The sequence below is a fragment of the Cervus canadensis genome, chromosome 21 (genome assembly GCF_019320065.1).
Source record: "Cervus canadensis isolate Bull #8, Minnesota chromosome 21, ASM1932006v1, whole genome shotgun sequence".
Lineage (NCBI taxonomy): Eukaryota > Metazoa > Chordata > Mammalia > Artiodactyla > Cervidae > Cervus > Cervus canadensis.
Window position 1 is genome coordinate 33,228,150 of NC_057406.1, and position 18,742 is coordinate 33,246,891.

Consider the following 18,742-nt stretch of genomic DNA (forward strand, 5'->3'; position numbering starts at 1 on the left):
ACCTTTGCAGCCCCATCGATGTCCATTTCCCAGTCACTCTGCTCCAGCAATGCTGGCCTTCTAGTTCCAAGAACATACCCACCCCTCTCTCTCTGGAACCTTTGCATATACTACTCATATGTCTCAAAGGTTTTTTCTCTTGTCCTCTTTTTCTCATTAACGTGTTAATCACTCAGTCGTGTCTGACTCTTTGTAACCCCATGGACTGTAGCACACCAGGTTCCTCTGTCCATGGAGTTCTGCAGGCAAGAATACTGGAGTGGGTTGCCATTCCCTTCTCAGGGGATCTTCCAAACCCAGGGATTGAACCTGGGTCTCCCACATTGCAGGGAGATTCTTTACTATCTGAGCCACCAGGGATGAGACCCCGATGAGACCTCAGTAACCATCCTTCAAATGTGACTTCCTCATGGCTGCCTCCTCTGGCTGTCCTGCCAAAATAGCAGACACTTATCCTCCGTGTTGTATATACTCCTGCAAAGTACAGTTCTACAGCTTACAATCATAAATGCAGGTGATATACAAAGATCTGTATATAAGGTATATATATCTTGTTTATAAGTTATGTGCCTGTTCCACACATCACAGACTCTCTAGCAGTTAAAGTGGGGTCTGGCTCATAGTAGGTGCTCAACAAATATTTGCTAATCACTGAATGAATGAATGACACATCAAAAGAGAAAGTTTAAACCCAGAATCAAGCGGATTGGGAATCAAGGAAAGTCAGACGATGAGGAGGTCTGAAGCAGATGGAAAAGCAACTCGGGAAAAATACCCTGAGTCACAGAGTTCAGATGCAAGCATTGGCTTTTCATCAGATACCCTTGGAAGGCCCCTGACATGAGCATTCTGAGAGGAGTTGACAAGGCTCACGTGTCGCAGACACTTTGAGAGCCGTTTGGGACACCATGCTCAGCTTGAATCCAGATCAGAAGCAAACTGGTCTCAAAAGGACAGTTTCCAATATGAGCCTGGAAACGTAGAAGGCTTGGAGAAGATGGTAAGGCCCTTAGAAAGCAGACTTAAAGGTCTGGATCCTATCGGGGTATGGTATTCAGGCACCATGAATGTTCAGGAAAGGGGCAACACAATCTAAACAGCATGTCAGGAAGACTGACCTGACAGTGGTCAACAGTGTAAATTGTAAGGAGAGATCCCACTTTGGGGCACTTTGCCAAAGGTCAGAAACAAGCAGAAAAGAGCCGATCCTAGAGTGATAGAAATACATGTAAAGAGGAAGAGGAAAACACAAGCATCATTTTGAGCCATGACTCAACTGGACTTAAAATATACTTCCCATGTTACAGTGGGCAAGAGCCCCAGCCTCTGAGTCAGACCACTCTGTGTTCAAGGCTCAGCTCCATCAGATGCCAGCTCTACTACTAGTTGGGGCCAGTTCAGTTTTCTTATCTGTAAAATGGATCAACATGTGTATCTACATCTCCATTATTCCTGGGAAGAGCCAATAAAAATAAACTGCCTAGCACAATTCCTGGCAACAGTAAACTACCAATCATCAACTGTTATTTCAAGCTAGACAGGTGAAGGAGCATGGTGATGGCATGCCAGGGAACTTATGTGGAGGGCTTCTCTTCATATCACAAGAAGATAGTCATCTCTGTTGTAAAGGGTTAACTCCTGTCCTGGCTTCTGCCTGATCTTCTTTAGGACGCATCTGCCTTTCTGGCTTCTGATCTGGATCCATGCCAAACACAAGCTCTGCCAACTCTTTCAGAGACCTTATTCTTCAAGCTGCTTGAGCCATTTCTAAACTTATGCTTTTGACATTTATTTCCAACTTGCCCTCTTACTCTAATGCTGCCCCCTAGAAGCAATCCTGGATACTAAACTTAGAGGCAAGAACCCCTCCACAGCTACATGCACCACTGCTCTCTTCCCAAGAAATGTCAGAAAGATTATGTTGAAAGCCAGCACAATGCTAGACTCGGTTTTTAAGAGTTAACAGAGAGTGATTTTTTTTTTCTCCAAGGATAGGTAATAGCATCAGATTCTGAAATTAAGCACAGCAGGAAGAAAAAGCCTGCATAGATTTCACAGAGTATCACAGGCCTCTGCAATAAAGCACTTAAAAATGCCTTGTATTGCTAATTCTTTACACAATCTCCTTTTATTTCCAAAGCAGGATGCGGGGCTTGAGCCACGAGACGCACATTGATGTTAACATTACACCGCTTGAATTAGAGCCATTTTTCTACTGAAACTCCTGTTAGGTTTAGAATTACTTTTTTACCGTTTCTTCCCCCAATACATTTTCCAGCCTGACTTTCCAGATCAAATGAATGGCTGCCTCTTTGAACAATGCTGAACCCACCTTTGCAGTCATTACCTTAGCAAGCATCCTTCTTCCCAAAATTACAATAACCAGCCTTTGAGTTATATGGGAAATCTGCCTGCTAAAGGTCACTGGACCACAGGCCACTCTGGGAATTCTAAGTGAAGGAAGGCAACTCTCTTCCTCATCTGCTTTCGATTTCCCCTCTCCCCCACCCCAAGTCAATACCCTTCATTCACAGATTGAACTCTTCAGCAATTACTTATTCAATAGCCAACATCAGTGAGGCACTGTGCTAGGCATCACAGGGGATTTTCGACACAGCAAAATGAAAGTGACATGAACAGCAAAGCACTGTCTGGTGACAGGCAAACCATCAGATGGAGATGCTCCTAAATTCCAAATAGACTGCCTAAGAACTTGCAGTTTTTATGAAGATTTGCTATTTTCATCATCATCCATTATTGGTTAGCATTCATCAAGATTCTTTTTCTCTTTTTACAAGATATTTTTGTATCATTTAAAAGCTTTCTTTTCCAGCCCATGTGGAAACCCGGTCACTTATTCAATAAATATTTATTAAGGACTCTGATCATTTGGAGAACAAAACAGACTCAGTCCTTATCCTCATGTAGTAATTGCTGCTCCCAGGATAATACACACAAACAGCAGCCGGATGATTTGATCCCATACAAACCCCAGGTTTGCTTTTGTACTGTTTATTTGTTTGTCTGAAGGCACTCTCCTGTAAGGACCATATTAGTCTAATTATAACTTGTCCTTATCTGGTCTCACTAGGATTCCTTCCCAGCATCTTCCTTCTCGATTTCTTTAACCACAATAATCATAATCAAGCTATTCTAATCTATTCTCCACATTGCTCTCTCCCTCCACCTGTTTTTATTCATTTGTTAAGCAAAGGTCTTTAAGCACCTGCTTATGTTCCAGACACTGTTCTAAATATTTGGGATATGGAACCGAATAAATAAATCAACCCCAGGTCTCCAGTTTACCTCTCCATCTGTCCTGGAAAAGAAAGATCTTTTTAAGTCTGGAATGCACATAACTGCCATCCTTCCCCCACCCCAACCCACTCTGTGGCAGTTCCCATCACTCTTGACCTTCAGCATGCTAACATTCTATATACTCAAACTTACTTAGGTTCTTTAAAACCTAAATAAATGACCAAAAACCTAAAACCAAATCACCAAGAAGTCTTTCTACAAATCCAACAATCACCTGTGCTTTATTCTGGTACTTCCGCTACTCCTTGAGCACCTTACTTTACCTCTATAAGCCATATATATAACCTACTACCAAAGAGAATTAATAAAAAGTTTTTATCACTGGTTCTCAAACTTTTATGTGCAAAAGAATCACCAGTCATGCTTGTTAAAAATTCAGGGTTAGAGGGCTTCCCAACCACAGGGGTTCAGGTTTCTTATGTCTGAGAGGGGGACAGAAAAGCACATTTTCAAAAACATCCCAGGTGGTTTTCAGCAAGATGACTGGGTGATCACCTTTGAGACACACTGCTCTATAAATTCCTTTGATGTCAGTTTTTATGTATTCAGGATCTCTGCTTCAAGTCAAAATATTTCCTGTTAAGTATAGCTTAAGCAATATCTATCTGTGCGTTCAATAAATATTCTTTGGCTTAGTAAATGGATCAATGGGTACTTGATAATGATAAGTGATGTTTAGAAATTACTTTACACTTCTCACCTGCTCCTAACTGTCCCCTGTGGTAGACAGGAAGGCATGGTTAGTGCTTGCATTTCATGGATAGGAACCCACACCAGCATCTTGGCCACAGCATGATGGAAAGAGTATAAGAGGCGCTGAGTCAAAAAGACTGAAATCCAGGCAGTGATTCTCCTGTTTACTAGTTGTGGAGAACGAGTAGGCACCTGACTCCTTGCAGTTTGTTTGTGGAAAGGAGATAATAGTCACTTAATGTGTGGGCTGTTAGGATTAAATGAGATTATCCATGTAAAGCACCTAGCAGGTGCCTGGAACATGGTCGATGCCTAACCATTATTAGTTTTCTCAGCTCCCCATCATGCTGGGTGCCTTGAATCAGAATGCAGCTTAGTTTGGAAGATAAGTTGGCTCAGCCATCATTGATTCTGTGGCTGCCGTGTTCCAAGTACTGTGATTGTGCTGGAAATACAACACTGTGCCCTCAAGGAGCTTAGCTTCCAAATGTTTGTCACCTCTGGCTACCCCCTTTCAAATCAGGCAACAGTGTATTTAGCAAATTCTCCACTTCTCACTTCCTCTGGTGAGATTAACTTAATGCATGTGGTGATGGTGCAGGAGGATAAAGACCTTGTGGGAAGAGAAAGGTTGAGAAAAGCCCAATAAGCAGTGACAGAAGCGAGGCATGTTTGTGGAGCTGAGGAGGTCCCCGGAAACAAACAGTGAGTTCATCAACTTTTCCTAGTGGCTCCTGATGGTAAAGAATCTGCCTGCAATGCAGGAGACCTGGGTCTGATCTCTGGGTCAGGAAGATTCCCTGGAGAAGGGCATGGCAACCCACTTCAGTATTCTTGCCTGGAGAATCCCATGGATAGAAGAGCCTGGTAGGCTGCAGTCCAAGAGTTGGATACGACTGAAGCAACTTAGCACATATTAACTTTCTTTGCAAACTTAGAGGAGACTTCCCTGGCGGCCCAGTGGTTAAGACTTTGCCTTCTAACACAGTGGGGCTCGGGTTCCATCCCTGATCCAGGAGCTAAGACCCCACAGGCTGAGCGGCCGAAAAAACCAAAACAGAAAACAGAAACAAACTTGGAGACTTATCTGATTGGTTAGTTAGTGTGCATCAAAACTATCACTTCATTTCCTGATTTAATGTGCAAAGGCCCAACTCTTCTGCTAGCCGTCAGGGTACAGTGGAGATGCAGCTGAGAAAGTGAAGTAGGAAAAGTCAAGACAGAATTCTAAGAAATGGTATGCACTTGTTCCAGAGCAGCTCCCAGGCCAAGAGGAAAGTAATGAGACTGCCTGTGCCAGATACAAGTGACAGGCTGCCAACACGGCAGAGTGACAGCGGGCAGCACGAGAACGTGCATGCACATCGCAGTCAGGCCCTGCTCCACCCCTCAAACAGCTTCAGCTTTCAGTAGCCATGCAGGGCACCAGGGAATTCCAGCAGACATCCAAAATGAGGGCAGGTTCTAACCCAGGGTGGGGATGGACCCGAAACTGCAGAGACTGCAGGATCGGGTCTCAGCAGAGGGGCTCTCCAAACGTTCAGTTTGTCCATCTTTTTAACAAGTGACATGGAAGCAACCAGCACTCACTATTTGGGGAAAACTATGCCAGAAGCCTCACAGTAAGCAGTCCTTATCCTGGGCACAGATTCCCTAGAGGGGGCACTCGTCAGAGGAATGTGTCAATAATTAGCTCCCTCTTCCTGCCTCCCATCCTCCCTGGATTCTGAAGTTGTCCCACTGCCAGTTTCCCACAGTACAATACACAGAACCACCTAAAACTCAGGGGTAAGACACCAGCAATCTCATTATCCCAAGATGCTGAACCAATGTCTTCCATTCCCCCAAAGGTTCCCCAGCAGGCACTGAAGAATCACCCCCCCAACCGCCCATGGCATTACTGAGAGCCAGATCCTCCCTCACAACCACCCCACTCCCCACACTTGCCCCCCAAAAAATAGCAACAACTCAATTCTCAGTCCAATAACGTCTTTTCTCAGATGTTGTTCTCCCAGTGGGTAGAAGAATGAACTGCTGCAAGGCCACCAGCTCCTCTACAGTTTCTTTTAATTTAAAGTTACAACAGGAGGGAAGAAAAGAGACTTTCTATTAAGGGACAACTCCCTGAAGGGTCTCTTAGCTGACAATCGAAGGACTGCTCATGGCAGTGATCAAATCTAACGAAGCAAAGTGCTGGCAGCTCTGTGACTCATCACAGCAGTAGCTCGCGCTGAGGGCCACTTGAGTTCAGTGCTTCGTGGCGGGAGGAAAGTTGGTTTAGGAGCAGAAACATAGGGGAGCAAAGACTCGCAAGGTGTTTGAGGCTCAAGATAAAATGCAGACTTACAGTGCAAGTTGCTTCTCAGCTGAATAGGAAGCCTAAAGGGGTAAGGAAATGAGAGAGTGCTGTCTATCTCGTGCTTTAGGGCAAATTACCTGAAGATGGTCAAGGTCAGCAGCTGGTCTATCTGTTGCACGGTTGACAGCCTCATAAAAATAAGGACTGACGCCTGAGAGCTACACTGGGCGACTCTGAGAAGGCAGACATGAAGGATGCTTGCTGGCAGAAACCATACCTTCTAATTACATGAACTACCTGTTGTTAAAGTATATTTACAATCCCCTGATACAATTCACCTATACCTCCCAACTGCATTTTATGAATACATTAAGAAGAGAGAAATATATGTTGAGCATGTCCTCTGTGCCACACGTGGTACTGTGGATTTATATAGAATCTCATAGAATCTCAATCTTGACTAGCACTCTGTGAGGCGACACAATCATTTTTCTCATTTCACAGCGGAGGAAAGTAAGGTGTCAGAACTCAAAGAAATCACCAGGTCTGTTCTTTAGTGGCAGGTGCACCCAATCAGGGCCTTCCCTGTTGGTTCACTGGTAAAGAATCCGCCTGCCAATGCAGGAGATGTGGGTTCAATCTCTGGGTCGGGAAGATTGCCTGGAGAAGGAAACAGCAACCCACTCTGGTTCTTGCCTGGGAAATCCCATGGACAGAGGAGCCTGGTGGGCTACAGTCCATGGGGCTGCAAAAGAGTCGGACACGACTTAGCGACTAAACCACCGACTAACTAAACCACCACCACCAGTACTCAGGGCTATACTTCCAAACCACTACCCCACTCAGGTCTCCTGTGGTCAGGATATAACAAACTCAGCGCCCCCACCAGCTGTCCCTCTATGACTTCAGTGTCATTTGAGCTCCAAGGCCCTGTTTCCAGGGGCTGCTCCCGGCCAAGCACTGAGCACAGTGACTGTTGTGAATGCAGCCGTTCCACTGGGACAGAGGGCTCCTCCAGTGGCTGACTCTTATCTCTCTAGCCAAACCATCCAGCTACCACCGCTTCTTCCTACTCAATCCTCTCTCCTTCCCTCTCTCCTTGCGTAAGTGTCAAACCTGGATCGCAGCTTCTCCTCTGCCTTCCCTGCAAAAACCTTCTTACATGTCGAATCATATCTTGGTGTCTACTTCTTGATGGACTCTAATGCAGTAACCAAGTTATGTGCTTTTTTTAAAAAGTCTTTTCCTTATCTTTGGTCAACTGACTTACAGAGAAATCCTCTGAATCATTGGGAAAAGAAAACAAACTAATTTTTCCAGGTTCTGTATACCATTTATTCCAGTAGGCAATGGTACATCGTGTCTTTTTCCTTGCACCCAATTCAGACAAACAAACCTATGAGATTTTCTTTGAAGGAGCTGTTGACCCTGTAGGACAAAACAATGCAAAGGCAGACTTATTTCTTTTTCCAAGTGGAACTTCTCTCTATCCATACATGCTAAACTTAATATAACCCAGAGGCAGATGACTCTCCATGGATGAAATCACAATAAATCTTCCCTAGTTTATATCTGCAACAAGAAATCAAAAATTGTAACAAGAAGAGAGATCTATAGTTAGGTCCTAAAGCTTTTGTTTCTTTCACGGAGGAACATTTATATGAATAAAAGATAGAATTCACACTTGCACCAGATACAGCATCTTAATAAAACCACATTGTCAGAGATCATACATAGATGTTAACTGAATCACCATTTTGAAGTGTTGATCTCAGCCTCAAGAAAGTGATATATTTTTCTTCTTGGATTCAAATAAGTTCAAAGTAAGTACAAAATGAAGCTTTGAACATTATTAATGATCAAAATCTAGCTTTGATTGAAGGAAGAGAGGAGTGCAGCTAACAATTACGGAACACCTAGTTCATGAGACACCCTATGCTAGGTATCTGATATACAATATTGAGTGTAATCCAGGCAATATTCCTACAAAAAGAGGATTATAATCTCCAGCTTTAGAGGTTAAGAAAAGGGGCAGAGCACTGAATGTTCAGAACTCCAAGTGAAGTCCTGGAAGAATTATAAATAGACCTAAATTGAAAAGCTCTGAAGGCTAGTGGGCTGGCTTCTTTTGCATCCTGGTTCCCTCCTGAATTCTCTAGCTCCCAGACTTGAACTGGTGCTGCAGAGACAAGGCACTGAGCTTCCAGGGAACGCCAATAGTGCATCCCTTTGCGGTTCTATTTATCCCCTTTGGACAAGGGGTAGCAAATAATCATGAGGTAACTGAATAAAGCATCAAAGATATAATCAGGTGGCTCATTTTTTAAAACTTCTAATAAACTTTCAGCAATGAAGAATTGATGAATGGGGGCTTTCCCAGTGGCTCAGTGGTAAGGAATCCTCCTGCTGATGCAGGGAACACAGGTTCGATCCCTGATCGGGAAAGATCCCACATGCGCAACTAAGCCTGTGGACCACAACTACTGAGTCTGTGCTCTAGAGTTCGGGAGCCACAACTACTGAGCCCATGGGCCACAACTACTGAAGCTTGTGCGTTCTGCAACAAGAGAAGCCACTGCAATAAGAAGCCTGCGCATTGCAACTGGGGAGTAGCCCCTGCTCACCTCAACTAGAGAACAGCCTGCACGGCAACAAAGACCCAGAACAGCCAAAACTTAACCAGTTAAAAAAAAAAAATGAATGAAAGGATCTCTACCTGCAGCATTCAATACCAACACCATCACCACCAGGGCCACTTCCTGGAGATGCATTTTTTTTCTCGGAAATTTTTTTTTAAGACTCAATTTTTAAAGGCTGGCTTTTGCATTGATTCTTTAAATGCATTCATTTCCCCCCTAATTTTATTAATATGCTTCCCCCACTGAATGTTACTCCTGCTCAAAAGCAGAGTAATTACTTCCCTGTAAGGTATGATTGGAGTGGTACAACAACAAAAAAATGCCTGTAAGTATTTCTTCCCGGTAGCTTCACTTGATACTCCGTGTTTTTCTCTAAGGCATTAGATGGTCCCAATAAACTGCAGTATTAATAATAACAACATTTAGTTAGACAATTAAACCATAATAAGCTATTATCACTTTTGAATTCATTAGTTGATGAGCCAGAGGTTAAACTGGGCAAATGGGGCAAAAATTTAAAAGAGTCCATTAAAGCAAACTGGGCCTATCCTAAATCCAGGCCCCTGATCAGGACAGCATTCAAGGGTGCCCATGAAGGCAGCTAAAGGCATAGGGGTTGGGAGAAAACAACCCAAAAAGCATATTCCCCATTTTTAAAACAAGGACACTGTATATAGCAAAGTTTATTTTAAAATACCATAGACACATCGTGATATGGCCCAGCTGAAAAAGTCTACAGTGGCTGAGTATCTGCCCTGCTACTGGGCCTTAAGGGTTCCATTTTGCCCCTTTTTAATATAAAAATCACTATTTTTAAGCAAAAGGTTAGATCCTGGCTTCACAGTCTTAAAAACTTCATTTTATTCTTCCATTAAAAGCAACTTTACATGCAAATGCACTGCTGGTTTAACTGAAGGTGGTTCAAGTATGCTTCTTCCTCTGAAATCCTTCTCCTAAATCCTAGGTATGAGTGATTATATCACACACAGAAAATAAACAACAAAGATCCCACTCACATTTGAGAATCATTTACCATCCCCACTCCCTAAGCACCCTCAAATGGGAAATGGAAATAACAAGACTGATCATAATTGGATTAAGAACTATAATTCTTTAATTCATTCATCAAATTGAGGCATTTGGAACAGTTTATTTACAGAGTTGTTTAGACAGTTTTGTGTGGTGTTTTTTAAGATAAACCAAAATGCCTTTCTGAAAGAAGTTTCAGATCCCAAATCATTAACATATGAAAACCAAATGTAGACAATTTACAAATGGGTGTTTTAAAACAACGTTTGGAACAAAATTGGACTTTTATTTTATTAACTATCTACAAATCTAAGCTCAGGATATAGCTTATTTGAAACAGCCAAGCACTTTCTTCACCTTTCAAATAAACCTCCATTTCTCAGGCTAAAGAAGTGTGATAAGCATGTGAGGGAACGCATCAACTTCTAGCCTAGACAAATAAGTTTTCCAAGCTACTCTCAAAATTCTAATTACAGCATTCTCTGCTACCAGAGGTGATCAGACACTGGGTGAATCATCCAGGTTATGCCAATCAATCATAACAAACAATTCTACCTGCTGGAAATCTAAATAGTGTTCAGTGTTAGAACTCTAAGTGATTTGAAATCCAGTATATTTTAGAGTAATAAAAACAAGTTTTATCCTGCCCTGAGTATTATAATTTTATATAATCTAGCTGCGCTTATTTGCTTAGTCATGTCTGACTCTTTGCGACCCCATGGACTGCAGCCCACCAGGTTCCTCTGTCCATGGAAACTCTCCAGGCAAGAATAGTGGAGTGGGTTGCCATGCCCTCCTCCAGGGGATCTTACCCACCCAGGGATCGAACACAGGTCTCCGGCATTGTGGGTGGATTCTTTACCGTCTGAGCCACCAGGGAAGCCTCTATAATCTAGACATACCTTCAAAACAATGATTGCCTATCACTCAATAAAAGGATACAGCTTTTACAAGAAGACAGTTTGTTCTTTTAATCATTATATCATATTTTTCATTTGCTTTAAAGAGAAAAAAATTCCCCAAGCATTCAAGTTTTTTAAATGGAAAATGAAATTTTAAACTCTCCCTACAGCTTCTGCCTTATGCCCAAAAAGGATTAAAAAAAAAAAAAAAAAAAGAAGCTATATCTCAGTATAAACTTCACTCTTGTTATTTACTGTTTACTCCGTATACTCCACAGATAACATCTTTATAAGCATATATTCATTTTTTTTTCTTTTACAAAACCATGTGTCAGTCTAAACAGGATGTGCATTTACATGTATAGAACTAAGTTAACTTGAAATAACCACTGGATCTCAAATGCCTGGTTATTTACCAAATAAGTTTGAGTTTTGAATCCTGTCTGCCATTCAACCAGAACTGTTCAATCTCAACAACAAAACTGTATAAGGTTTCTCTATGAAGAGTTCAAGCTCTTTTTTTCCTGTATTAAGAGTACACTTTCAAGTCTGTATCAGATTGATTCAATACTGCCCACTCAAAATGGCTACAAAAAGATTTTTTTTAACCCACAAGCAAACAAAAACTCTGTTATTTCTCCATGTACAAGGTTGTTAGAAAGACCACTGGAAAGAAAGGGAAAAAAAGAATTTCAAGCGAGTATGCTGCTATATAATTAACACAAATAACTAAATAATTATGCACATCCCTTCCCATCCCCACAATTAAATGTTTTTAAACAACTCGTGTGATGAAAGATCTACCTTTTAGGCAAACAAAAGCCATCCCTACCAGTTTAAGGATTTAACTGATGCTGTGTTGCATCAGTTTTAAGTGATGCCTATGATTTTTATCTTGTATACTTCTGAGGAATAAACAGTTAATGACATAATCTGCAGGAGAACTTTACACAATGCCTAAGAGAACTTTCAGTGAAAGTACTTATGATTTTAAATCATTGTGGCTGGATTTATCTAAGCTTCAGCCTCAGAGCTATATTTAAATCAGGAAGAAGCACCCCCAGAAACTCTCTCCCATGTATCAGCGTTGGAAACCAGATTCCTTTCCTATCAGAGTTAATGGCAGTTCACCGTACAGCTGAATTCTTTCAAAATTAGACAGATCAAAATTCAGCAGTTCTGTAAAGTCTCTAAGAGAGCGTCCTCCTTGTAAATGCTATAAAAGACAAAGTTAAAAAACATTTCCGTATACTTTAAAACCATCTGGCCCTTAACCTAATCACTTCTAGCAATCGAGCCTTACTCCTGGTAATCCTGATCAAAAAGTCTGCTCTGGTTTTTCTGATTGAAATGTCCATTGCCTACAAATCTCCCACACACCTTCTTGATTGGCCTGTTTTGTTTGCGTGGTTTTGTTTTGTTTGTGTGTGTGTGTGTGAAAGATACTAGGGGCCATTATTTATGAACAGCAAGGAAACAAATCACTCTGTCTAGCCTCTCTGCAGATTCCCACACTTATTACCCAAAATCCCCCAGCTCTTCCTCGGTCTTGACCTGAACGAAAGAACTGTGCTGGGCCTGAAGGCAGTCTCTTGGGGAAACCGGCTCATGCTTTTCTTGAGAAACTACTTTGGATATCTGGATATAGTGAGGATCTCAACTGGGTTAGAACTAATCCCTAAACTTTTCTCAAAAAGTACAGTTGACTGCCACCCAGAGTGCCTGGGCTGGCTGGCACTGAGAATATCGTTTTGCACAGTCACAGAATTTCTCTTTTTGACCCTCTTTCAGTTGGGAAAGGAAGATAACGACATGAATTCACATTCGCCACCGCTCTGCCTTTGGTCACAGAGGCCAGCGTCTTTAGATATTCACCAGGGTCCACCTATGTATTAATAGATTCGCTTCGTAACGTGGAAGGGAAGTTACTATTAAAATATGTAAACAGTGCTTCGTGTGCATCCCATGCCAGCCGATCAATACTCAACCAACTGCTGCTAACAGACGCAAACATTTCCAAATGCAATTTGATCTTAACTCGTATAACCTCTTTTCCTGGCTTGAGGACTGGAGCCCAAAGTGCAAGCGAGGTTTCCCCAACCCGCGCTTCAAGTGACAACACGTGAGCGGTCTCCACTTCGTACTCGGGGCGGGGTGGGGGGTGAAAAAGTAGTTGCAATTAAACATTAAAGCTTCCGGTGTCTGAAATCCCTAGAATCTACGAGGATGAGGCTCCTTTCCGAAATTCCGGGCGGGAGGGGCCGGGAGCGGGGGCTGGGGAGGAGGAGGACTGATGCGGAGAGGGATGGCAGAAAGCGAAACAAAAAGACAACCCGGGGAGCGCTCAGGTAGTGGGGTGGGCCGGGGGTCGCGCGTCCGTCCTGGGAAGGATCGGAACCACCCGCCCCCCACCCCGCCCTGGCCAACTTTGAGGGGCTGCCGCGGGCCGCCGGCCGAGAGGCACCGACCAGCCTTAGCGTTTTCCCAGCGCTCCTCCGGCCCGCCTCGCTCATCACCATCTCCACCGCCACCACTTGCAAAACAATACCGGCAGCGGCACGCAGGCTCCCCGAGCGAAATATATAAAGTTAGCCCGTTTGCTGAACTGGGTCCAAGCCCGCACTCCGGGGTCCCCGGCGGACGGCCGTCCCCCGAGCGGGGGTGGGGGACGGGGCGGCTGTCAGCCCCGAACCTCCTCCCGCCTCCCCGCGCCCCCACCCTGTCCCCCTCCCTCCGTACTTGAGGAAACTCCGCCGGCGGCCCCCTCCCTCCTTCGCCGGCTCTCCAGCTGGAGCCGCGAGCGAGTGCGGCGCGGCGGGCACGGGGAGAGCGCTGCGCCTTGGAGGGCTGCCCGCAACCACGTCGGGACCCACAACAAAGTTAAAACGCTGCGATTCACGCACCTTACCGGCTTTCCTCTGCGTCTCCTCGGGCGCGGGATGCAAAGTGGCACAGTGGCGGGCTGGGGGGCCCCCCGGGAGGAGACTGGAGATGGGTTTGGTGGCTCGCCTTTTCCACTGTGTGTGTGTGTGTGTGTCTGTGTGTGTGTCTGTGTGTGCGCGCGCGCGTCCCTCTCCCCCAGTCTCTGGCTCGCTCGCTCGCGCTCCCCGTGTAGCTCTCAAGGACGAGGTGAAATCCCTTGGCTGGTCATGAGGCGGCTTCAGAGACAAACAACACAATGCGAGTGCAAATAACAAAAGGCAAAAAGACAGTCGGAACAATGGGGGAGGCGAGGGCAGCGCACCCGCCGCCGGTCAGCTCGGCCCGGCGCCCGCCCCGGGGGGGTGCGGCGGGGGCGGGGCGGGGGCTCGGGCTCCCTCCAGGTCGCCCCCCGGGCGCCCGCAAACCCACCCTGACCTCCTTCCTGCCGCGGGCCGCCCGGTCGCCCTCTCTGTCCATCCGAAGGGGAAAGAGCCCGGAGTTGGCTTCCCCGTCCGCTGCCGAGTAACTAGATTGTAAATAACGCGGCGATGACCCACACCGGGCAGGAATTTTTTTTTTTTTTTTAAAGAAAACAATCTGCCCTCCACTTCAAGGAGCGATAAAATGAAATGGCAGGAGGGGAAGGAGGCAGGGAGAAGGAGACTATCTCTAGATCTTGATGGAGCTCGCGTCTATAAATATGCATTCGTGTTTAGTCAAGTCCCCTTTGTCAACTTCTTCCCTGCGCTGGAACCTCACCCGCTGTCCTGGAAGCATCACCTGGGCCCCTTGGCGCCCCCCGACTCCCGTTTGCACGCGGGAAAGCCGGCGCGGAGGGCGCGCGTGGGGGTCTGCGGCTGTCCGCGGAACCTTCTGGGAGGCGAGCCGCCGGCCGCCCAGCGCGGAGGCTGGAGCGGCGAGTGGTTTGGTTTTTAAAGCGACCACTGCTCCCCCGAAGAGCCGCTCTGCGCCCGCGGGTCCCCGCCGACGGCACTCCGCACCCACCTACTCCTTGACGGGTGGGGAGGTGGGTGAGGGGGAGAAAAGTTTTGAGGCGCTCTCATCTCTGCCTCTGGGGTGGTTGAAGTGGTTTGGTTTTGTGTGCGTAAAGCATCAAATCCCAGTGCCCAAGAACCGGGAAATGATGTTTAGTGGGGGGTCTCAACAAGGGTCGGCGGCTGGGGCTTCGACTCCTGAGTCTGCGACCGTGGAGACGGCGCAGGAAGGCGAGAGCGAGCCTCCCCGGAGTCTCATCCCCAGAGGAAGAAACTCCGAAGGTAATGCCCGGAGCAGGAGCTGTGGGGGCTGATTTGTGTGTGTTCTGACAGCTCCCGGGCTGCTCCGGCGCTTATCTCTACCCATCTTACTTTCATTGACTTAAAACAGCAGCCGGTTTGCCAGGGGGGGTTTAAAAAAAAATCCTATTAAATCTCAAACCTAGGATGGAGCGGGGGAATCCGGACCGCTCTCCCCAGATCTGGTGTCCAGAAAGGGAAGGCAGGGGGATGTCTCGAGGGAGGTCACGGGTCCGGAGGAGGATGGTAGAGCAGAGGACTAAGACACAATACGAGCAACACGTTTCTTTTTCTCGCCGTCCCCTTTCCTCTTGTTGAGCTGGATGCCAATTTGCATGTTCTCTCTCCACTCCCGGGCAAAAAAATTTTTTTCAGTCGCGCATCCACGGACTGAGCCGCGTCCCTCGGCACCCCCAGCATTTCCCAGAGAGCAACACCACCACCCGGAGATCAATGACCAGCCTGTTTATTCTTCACGCGCCTGGAAGGGCAGGGCACTCAGGGAGCAAGGGAGGGAGGCTTGGGGCTCGCCTGTGCGCGATCTCTCGCAGACTTTTTTTTCTAGCTGGTTTCTAAACGGCAGCTAACAAGCAGAGAGAGTTCCTTAATGCACGCAACACATACCAGTCACAATATATTCGCCTAGAAAAGTGAGACATCCTCTCTCCCCCTTTCCACCCTTTGTAGATTTGTCTCTGGAGGTGGGTTGCTAATACCTGGGATTTTTGCACTTGTCTAGGGCGGGAACTTTCTGGGGTGCTTGACAATTGATTATTTGGTACCTGCTTTCTAAAAATGGCTAAACACCTTTCCTTAGAACCCAAACTGAGAAATGCAAATCTTAATAACTCAAGGCAAAAATTGCCAAGTGTAAGCATGGTTATTATTCACTCCCACAAAGAAAAACTTCCTCTTCCACAAATATTTGATAGCATAGAGCCCAGTAATTAAGAGAACAATCAAATAAACTCAAGGCTTTCATGGGGACTCTAAATTATCATCTGCCTAGAATTTTTAAGCAGTGTTAATCACTTGCCAACTTGAGTATAGCTGGAGCTGTAGCGTTCTAAATGTGTATCCTTAACAATTTTACTATGTTTTCTTAAGTATTTAATGAGCGAGACCACAGATATTAATAATATTCAAATTGCTGGATCAATGTGGTCTCACCAACTGTGTGAAAAAATCCTCTGTGTGCATAAAACATCTTGCTGCATGTTAGTTTTCTTCACATTGACTGTATCCCACAGGCTTCAGGTCTTGAAGCACTTGCATAGTAAGAACATAAGAATTCCTAAGAATGCACCAATAATTGCCCTGTGCACCTGGAATTTAAGTGTAATTTTATTCCAAAGAGTTCTTGGCATTTACTAAGTGATTTATTCTCATAATACATATGTAGTTGGTTTTCACGGTTAGCTTCCACTACTGGGGTCTTTACATAACCTGCAAGAAGCACATCAGGCCAACTGCAAGAAAAACAAAACAAGCTCCTCCCCTCACTACCCATTATATGAAAATAAGTAACATTTGACAGGGGGCTGTTGTTTACAGTGAACTTTTACTTCCTCTTGGCCCACACTCAGTGTAAACAAAGGGACAGAGTGAGTTCTTTGCCCCTACCTCTCTATCCAGTGAGTGACACGTGGCTGGGTTGGCCTAACCCAACCAAGCAGAACAGAGCCACCTTCTCAGGGTTTCAGTGTAGCAGCTCCTGGGACCCTCGGGTTTCCTACTTGCAGGAGATGAGCGCCTTGGGCAGAAGGAAGAAGGCGCTGTCTCAAGCTGCCTGGTGAGATATTGGTGAAACTTGAATTACACCAACCTCTTCTTTTCTTTTTTTTTGCTCCTACAGGCAACAGAACTTCCAACCATTTATGGTTATTGAAACCACATGGCCTTAAGACTAACCCTATGATCATTATAGAGCAACAGCATAGCTGATCAAAAACCTCCAGTGGAATGTTTGTTTGTGTTGGGCTTTAAAAAAAACACCCATATTTGAAGCGGGACTGACACATGAAAGATCAGTGTTTCCATTTATCAAGCATTCACTATGTGCCTGGCTCTTGGCCAGATGCTTTTTACGTATTTTGTCCCTATTTTTTACCACAAACCTGCAAGAAATATTACATCCCTGTTTTGCAGAGGAGAAAACTAGAGCTCAGAAAGGTTAAATGACTTGCCCAGAATCATATGGCTTCTAAGTGGTTGTGCCACATTGCCAGTACTGTCTGCTCCAGCTTTAAGCCCTTCCACCGCACCTGGATACACTGACATTTTATATTAAGATCAGTCTTTCAGTGAGAAATATTATTTCCTTAAATGCAGAGATTTAAAATACCACATTTGTACTATGTACTGTCCAGAAGTGATCTATGTTGGTATTCTTATGCTGCTTAATAGATAACTGTGAAATTTCTAAGAAAATCTTATGTGTCCATATATACTAAATTAGAAGGTACCTAACAATATATATGAAATTATCATATTTTATAGGCCAAGCAATTATGTATTATATGTATATATCCATATGATATAAATGGTAAAACAGTAGCTGAAGTTTTGGAATCCGTATAATTTTACAAGCATTGTTCTAAATGCTTTGCATGTATAAACTCATGTAATCTTCACAACCATAATTTTGTAATATCATTTTATAGGAAAGGAAACTGAAGCAGAGAGAGGTTTTATAATTTGTCCAAGTTTACACAATTAGCAGGTGATGGAGCCTGGATCCAAACCAAGGTACTCTAGCTTTAAGACCTTATCTACTTTGTTATGCTACTTTTCAATATATATACTCAGACGTATAAACAGTCTGCATACTTATAGTCATAGGCCTATATGCTACAGTTGTTCCTTAACATAGATTTCAACTGCACAGGTCAATTTATAGGCAGATATTTTTTTCATAAACACCACAGTTCTACTCCATCTATAGTTGGTCAAATCTCCAGGTACACAGGGCAGACGACAGGACTTGAGAATCCGGGGATTTTGGTATGCAGGCATGTCCTGAAAACATGAAAACAATACCCTGTGAATGCCAAGGGACAACTATGTAGATTTAACTCTCAACTTAAGGGGAAAATAAAGACACGTCAACTGAGATTTGTTGCATCCCCATATTCAAACTGCCTCCTGCAGCACTAGAAGTATTATTGATGGGAGAGGCATTTACATTTGTCCAAGGTATTAAAGATTCTCTAAAAATTGTTAAGGCAATCTCAAGCTCCCAAACATACTTGGAGGCATTGTTTTGTTGCAGTTGTTTTAGTCGTTAAGTTGTGTCTGACTGTTTGCAACCACATGAACTGTAGCCTGCCAGGCTCCTCTGTCCCTGGAATTTCCCAGGCAAGAATACTGGAGTGGGTTGACGTTTCCTTCTCCAGGGGAATCTTTCTGACCCAAGGATTGAACCCATATCTCCTGCATTGGCAGGCGGGTTCTGGAGAAGTGCTAATGAATATGAATTAGGAGTGTACAACTTTTGACCCCAGTTGATTTGTACTAAGTTCATTTTGGATTCCTTTGGTCATATGTGTTAAAAAGAGCAGAGATAGTGTACTTGAGAATCCTAAAGAAGATAGTGAAGGAGGCTAATAAATACAAAAATCTGTGACCTGAGAAGTAGAGGGAAAT

General features: G+C 44.6%; 1 protein-coding gene across 8 annotated transcripts in view; it reads right to left on the minus strand.

The window, feature by feature from the left end:
* The window catches only part of SOX5 (SRY-box transcription factor 5), a 1,099,609-nt gene extending 1,084,951 nt beyond the window's left edge, over positions 1-14,658 (minus strand). For 5 of the 8 annotated variants that reach the window (XM_043441158.1, XM_043441154.1, XM_043441161.1 and 2 more), the window contains exon 1: positions 13,784-14,216. The gene's annotated coding sequence lies outside the window, so the exon portion shown is untranslated. Of the gene's footprint in view, positions 1-13,783; positions 14,217-14,237; positions 14,313-14,561 lie in introns of those variants that run through there. The other 3 variants (XM_043441163.1, XM_043441162.1, XM_043441157.1) reach the window with 3 other exon arrangements.
* Between the last annotated feature and the right edge of the window lie 4,084 nt (positions 14,659-18,742).